The following is a 6,000-nucleotide window of genomic DNA, read 5'->3' on the forward strand; positions in this document are numbered from 1 at the left end:
TAACAACTATTTCATTCGCTATCACACAGTTTGCCCAGCCGTAGGTGAGTAACCAGCATCCGGCAGGTGCGTATTATTCCGCCTGAAGGAACGGTCGTCATTATTTTAATACTGCTCAGACAAGAGAAGCAATAAAATCCTTTGGTAAGTTTCCATTCCAGTCCCTCAGTGTTGGACACCAATGGGTTACGGGCATTCGACCAAAACTCCAACATAATTGGTAATTAATTTTTGTGTGAGTTGTTAACCTTTTCTCATTCGAAGAAGCGTCACCATTTATGAGTAACGGACACACTTCTGTTGACAATTGTAATTGTACTTTGTCAAAACACAGTGTAATTTGCGCAAACTCATCTCACAGCAGCTACTGCGGCAGAATCCTGAAACAGTCACTCAAAGAACAAGTAACTGGCAATCACAGAGGTCAATAGCTTACGAAAACCTCAGTGTCGGTTTGTAGTAACATAAGAGAAGAAATTTCATTTTTATTTTCATACTAGGAAAATAAAATGAGAGAGGGTTGTAGCCTATCCCCGATGTTATTCAATCTGTATATTGAGCAAGCAATAAATGAAACAAAAGAAAAGTTCGGAGTAGGTATTAAAATCCATGGAGAAGAAATAAAAACTTTTAGGTTCGCCGATGACATTGTAATTCTGTCAGAGACAGCAAACGACTTCGAAGAGCAGTTGAACGGAATGGACAGTGTCTTGAAAGGAGGGTATAAGATGAACATCAACAAAAGCAAAACGAGGATAATGGAATGTAGGCGAATGAAGTTGGGTGAAGCTTAGGGAATTAGATTAGGAATGAGACTTAAGGTAGTAAAGGAGTTTTGCTATTTGGGGAGCAAAATAACGTATGATGGTCGAAGTAGAGAGGATATAAAATGTAGACTCGCAATGGCAAGGAAAGCGTTTCTGAAGAAGAGAAATTTCTTAACATCGAGTATAGTTTTAAGTGTCACGAAGTTGTTTCTCAAAGTATTTGTATGGAGTGTAGCCATGTATGGGAGTGAAACATGGATGATAAATAGTTTAGACAAGAAGAGAATAGAAGCTTTCGAAATGTGGTGCTACAGAAAAATGGTGAAGATTAGATGGGTAGATCACATGACTAATGAGGAGGTGCTGAATAGGATTGGGGAGAAGAGGAGTTTGTGGTACAACTTGATTAGAAGAAGGGACCGGTTGGTAGGGCATGTTCTGAGACATCGAGGGATCACCAATTTAGTATGGTTCAAATGGCTCTGAGCACTATGGGACTTAACATCTATGGTCATCAGTCCCCTAGAACTTAGAACTACTTAAACCTAACTAACCTAAGGACATCACACAACACCCAGTCATCACACCCAATTTAGTATTGGAGGGCAGTGTGGAGGGTAAAAATCGTAGAGGGAGACCAAGAGATGAATACAGTAAGCAGATTCAGAAGGATGTAGGCTGCAGTAGGTACTGGGAGATGAAGAAGCTTGCACAGGATAGAGTAGCATGGAGAGCTGCATCAAACCCGTCTCAGGACTGAAGACCACCACCACCACCACCACCACCACCACCACCACCACCACCACCACAACAACAACAACAACTAGCAAAATCTTGTTTCGCTAGCTGTCGATAACTCAAGAAATTAGTACCAATGGAGTCAAAAAAATAAGAAGGGAAGTATAAGTACTGATATATCGCCAAAGATAAAGTTCCCTGTGTTTACGAATTAGCAAAATACTCTCCTTGTGTGCTATCATTCGCCAATCTTTCGTTTCGATGTCTCAAGCGGTTTAGGAGATACGAGAGATGTTGCGAGTATTTCATTCACGCGGGCGTGAGATCGGAAGTGAGCGCGCTACGTAGGATCCGTTTAATCGAGATTGGAGGCAGATAGATACCTCCTCCCAAGTCTAAACAAAAATTCAACACGTTGGCTAAATTTCAAACGCAACAACATATGGTGTAACCAAACGCAAAATCGTAGCGACCCTTATTTTTCATTGCAGGCTTTTCGAAGTTTGCGTAGCGTCTAACTATAATGTGTATATCGCAAGAAGTATGACCATTAGCGAGATGATGGGCACTTGGCCACGAAGCTGCCATATAACGCTACAAGCAAGTAAAAAATGAAATATTTTTACTGAGTAGTTTCTGCAAAATCGTTTGAGAAAGAGTACAGTGTGCGCGCGCTTCGTTTCTGGCAGCGTGGAGCGCCGTCAGCCGGCGCGTGCAAAACACGTGCACGCGTCTCGACCTGCGCTGGACACGCGCGCCACGCGTGATTCGTGCGCGTCGCGCTGTAGCGTCGTGTCGCGCCTAGGCCTAAAGACGGCCCTTCCTCAGCAACGGGCGGGCTGGCACCAGCGGGGCTCTGGTGGGAGTGCCGTGGACTCGGTGGCGGCAGGAACGCACTGCGGAAGCGTGGAACAGGAAGGAGGACGCTGACCGCCAATCGACGAACCACATTCACAACAAAACCGTAAAATTTGTGTTGTCAAAGTACGCCAGCATGTCAACAATTACATTATTTATACGATCTGAAGGAAACTGTTGTTCCACCCGTAAACGGTAAATTTTAAGTGGTTCCAGTGTTTCCTGTTACGAATGTACCGGTATACTCTCATCTGCATAACTGTTAATTCGTTACATCGCCCCTTAGCCGTAGCAATCAAATCTAAACATGAAGTACTAAAAACTAATATTGCGATGCATAATGTAGCAGGAATGAGCTACCACCTGCATTTTCAAACCTAAGGCCACTTTACGGTGTGTGGTGGAGGGTATTTCGTGCACCGAGGCCATTCTACTCTGCGCCTCGCTGGCTTCCCGCCCACCCCCGCCGACTATCGCCAGCGTGGCCGCGTGACGTCACCTCCCGCCGCTGCCGACCCTGGACTGGCGACACGCACTTATCTGCACCCACCGCGCGGACGCCCGCTTCCTGCCGACAAACCGCAGTGCTGCAGTGCCGCAGTGCAAGCGTGTCTCCTCGACGCTTTCAGGCCTGCGGCGAAATGAGCGCGACGAGAAAATTCTAGAAACTGCAGCCTACACACGGGCTTACCGACGATGACGCCAGCCACGTACCACTCGCGAGCGGCACAGCCAAGGCGGAAGGGAGCAGTCAGTGGTACCCTCTGCCACACACTGCCACGCGGCTTGCCGGCACGTACATACAGACTTAGGTGTTAAAGTTTGCTGAAAGTCCTACAGCGGCATGAGGTACAGTGCAGAGGTCTCACAAGTCACATCCAGTATAAACCCCACGCCACGCCCGATTCTGTCAAGACTACAACTCGCACTTATACTACACGTGTAATCTATTACTTTACAAATGCGCCACTGTCTCGAATATTTGACGTTACGCATGGAAGCGAGAGAAACTTTTGACAAGGTTTGAGATAATGTTGAAACTTTGTTGCAAGTTCCCAAGTGCTGTCATTCCCAGACAATGGACGAACGTATCGTGGGTTGTTTGGGCTCCACGAGATGCGATGGCAATCTCCGTACCTGTCTCGTTCAGCGTAATACTTGTCTCGCTGTAAGAGGGCTTTAAACACAAGTTTGGACCTCTTAGCGAGCAGTTTACGCGGATAACAGAGTGAAATACTGAGAATAAAATTTTTGTTGCCTTCAGAAGTCGTTTGAGGAGCCTTATTTAACGAAATAGGTTCACCTACGTAACTATTTGTAAGAGGCTTGTACAGACGACGTGGGCCATTTCTAGTTTGATGTGGGCTTGTCGATATAAACGAATTTTATTTAGTCAAGACGGAGTCCGAAGTATCCTACTTACTTCACCAGAGTACTTTCAGTCACAGTTTCACTTCTGAACATGGAATAAAATTTCCAGAGTGAAATTTTCGCTCTGCAGCGGAGTGTGCACTGATATTGAACTTCTTGGAAGATTAAAACTGGGTGCCCGACCGAGGCTCGAACTCCCGACCTTTCCCTCTCGCGAGCAAGTGCTCTACCACTTTTTTTTGCGTTTTGTTCGTTGTTGATCGTTGTGTTTGGTCGTTGCGGACGTCACATGACATCCGGTCTGGTTCGTTTGTTGATCCTTGGACTCAGTTTTTTTATTACAGAGGCCAAACAACTCTCTGACCGAACACGCTGAGCTACCGTGCCGGCTTACCTGAGCTACCGAAGCACAACTCAAAAAACATCTGCTCATAGCTCTACTTCCGCAGCAGAGCACTTGCCCGCGAAAGGCAAATGACCCGAGTTCTCGACTCTCGGCCCGGCACACAGTTTTAATCTGCCAGGAAGTTGCGTGCAATAAAATTTGTTTCGCGAGAGGCCGTGTCTGAGGGAGCAAGTAATTTTCTTTCATTTCTATTCTGTCAGTAGCAAGCTGAGTTTATTGTACCTAAATGAGTTGTGTTGCTGCCTTTTCAGATCACTACAACGAAAAAATTTGTTTGTTTTGAGATTAAACTGAGTACATACTGTCAATTGTAACAGCTGTCTGTACTTTGCGGCTCTTTATACTGAATTGAACTATTAGTACCGGCAATAGTTGCAACATTTTTTGCAAACAAATCTTGCACTCTTCAGACAGCACGGGGCGATTGCGCGTCGTCCCCACCTGCTGCTGCTGCGCCCACACGCACACTCGCCCCCCCTCCCGTAGGAAAGCGACTGAGCGCCGCCTCGCTGCCCCACAGCCGGCGGGCCGGGCCGGGGCAGCGGCTCTCAGGTCACGTGACCCCCTCCGCCGCCAGCAACGCCACGACCTTGGCGCTTCGTGGCAGCGTTTCATTCCCTTCTCCGAGAAGCGAGCACACGCAACGCTTACTGCGACAGAACGCTGCCTAACGAATGAACATCTCCGTCGCTTGCTTCTCCCTACGTTCAAAAATGGCTCCGAGCACTATGCGACTTAACTTCTGACGTCATCAGCCGCCTAGAACTTAGAACTAGTTAAACCTAACTAGCCTAAGGACATCACACACATCCATGCCCGAGGCAGAATTCGAACCTGCGACCGTAGCGGTTGCTCGGTTCCAGACTGCAGCGCCTAGAACCGCACGGCCACTCCGGCCGGCTTCTCCCTACGTCATCGCCTGTATTTTCCGTAGTTATTTTGATTTCAGTCTTAACCGAGAAGCTCATAGGTCACAAGTACATAACGTAATTAATTCGCATGATCTGGCCATTCATCTTATAGCGTTTCAGTTGACTGCCTGCTGCCCTGGTGTCCATGCAACACCTTAAAATTTTCTGTCTGCTCCTATGTACTGCGCAAAGTACGACGGTCGAAATGTTTATTTTGCAGCAGCAGTTTTCGCAGTAAGCGGTAGTAATATTTAACAGTTCGTAATAAGAGGGTGTCATCTGTGCTGTGATTGGCTGAGGCAGAACACACTGAGCAGTCGTCGTATTCGGTTTCATACTATCGGCGCTTTGGTGCCACATTTGGTCACTTTGTATTGAAACTTACGTCCAAAGCAAAAAAGGCCACCGAACACTCGATATACCTGCGCAATTTCTTACAATACAACGGTGCAAAATAAACGAATACCAAAACGTCATCCCCGTAAGCTGCAGTTACTTTAGGGTCAAATACCAAGTTTAATTTACGCCGCTTCAGTGTAAGGCCAACACTGTGGATCACCGCACAAAACTGTTGACGTCATAGTAGTTTTGTATAGTCCTGCCTGAAAAATTTCGTTCCAGAAAAGCCGCGTTCATAAACTTTCGCATCAGCTGGGAACACTGTGCTATTCGTCATGTAAAGAGTGGGTATTCCATCTCCTAATGCGAGAAAAGACCCTACCACACCAATTACTACACTTTTTTCAAGACCTTCCCAGTGACCTCTGCTCGTCTTGAGACAGTATTTGACTGCCGTGTCCTCTACTGAGTCCTGAATACTGGACCGGCGTAAGGGGGTCGTGGGTTCTCTCCCAGCAGTTGCTTTCCTGCTCAGAAATCCGCGCCCCGCCGTGGTGTGTCAGAACGTGGCGGTATCTGCTGGACCGCGGCCACACAGGCCGGGCCTGGG

At 47.1% G+C, this 6,000-nt stretch overlaps 1 protein-coding gene across 1 annotated transcript in view; it reads right to left on the bottom strand.

Annotated features, from left to right (window-relative positions):
- LOC124553590 (BTB and MATH domain-containing protein 43-like) overlaps positions 1-4,621 on the bottom strand; it is a 415,112-nt gene extending 410,491 nt beyond the window's left edge. The window contains exon 1 of the mRNA XM_047127444.1: positions 4,582-4,621. The gene's annotated coding sequence lies outside the window, so the exon portion shown is untranslated. The remainder of the gene's footprint in view (positions 1-4,581) is intronic.
- Positions 4,622-6,000: the final 1,379 nt, after the last annotated feature.

The sequence above is a fragment of the Schistocerca americana genome, chromosome 11 (assembly GCF_021461395.2).
Source record: "Schistocerca americana isolate TAMUIC-IGC-003095 chromosome 11, iqSchAmer2.1, whole genome shotgun sequence".
NCBI classification, from domain to species: domain Eukaryota; kingdom Metazoa; phylum Arthropoda; class Insecta; order Orthoptera; family Acrididae; genus Schistocerca; species Schistocerca americana.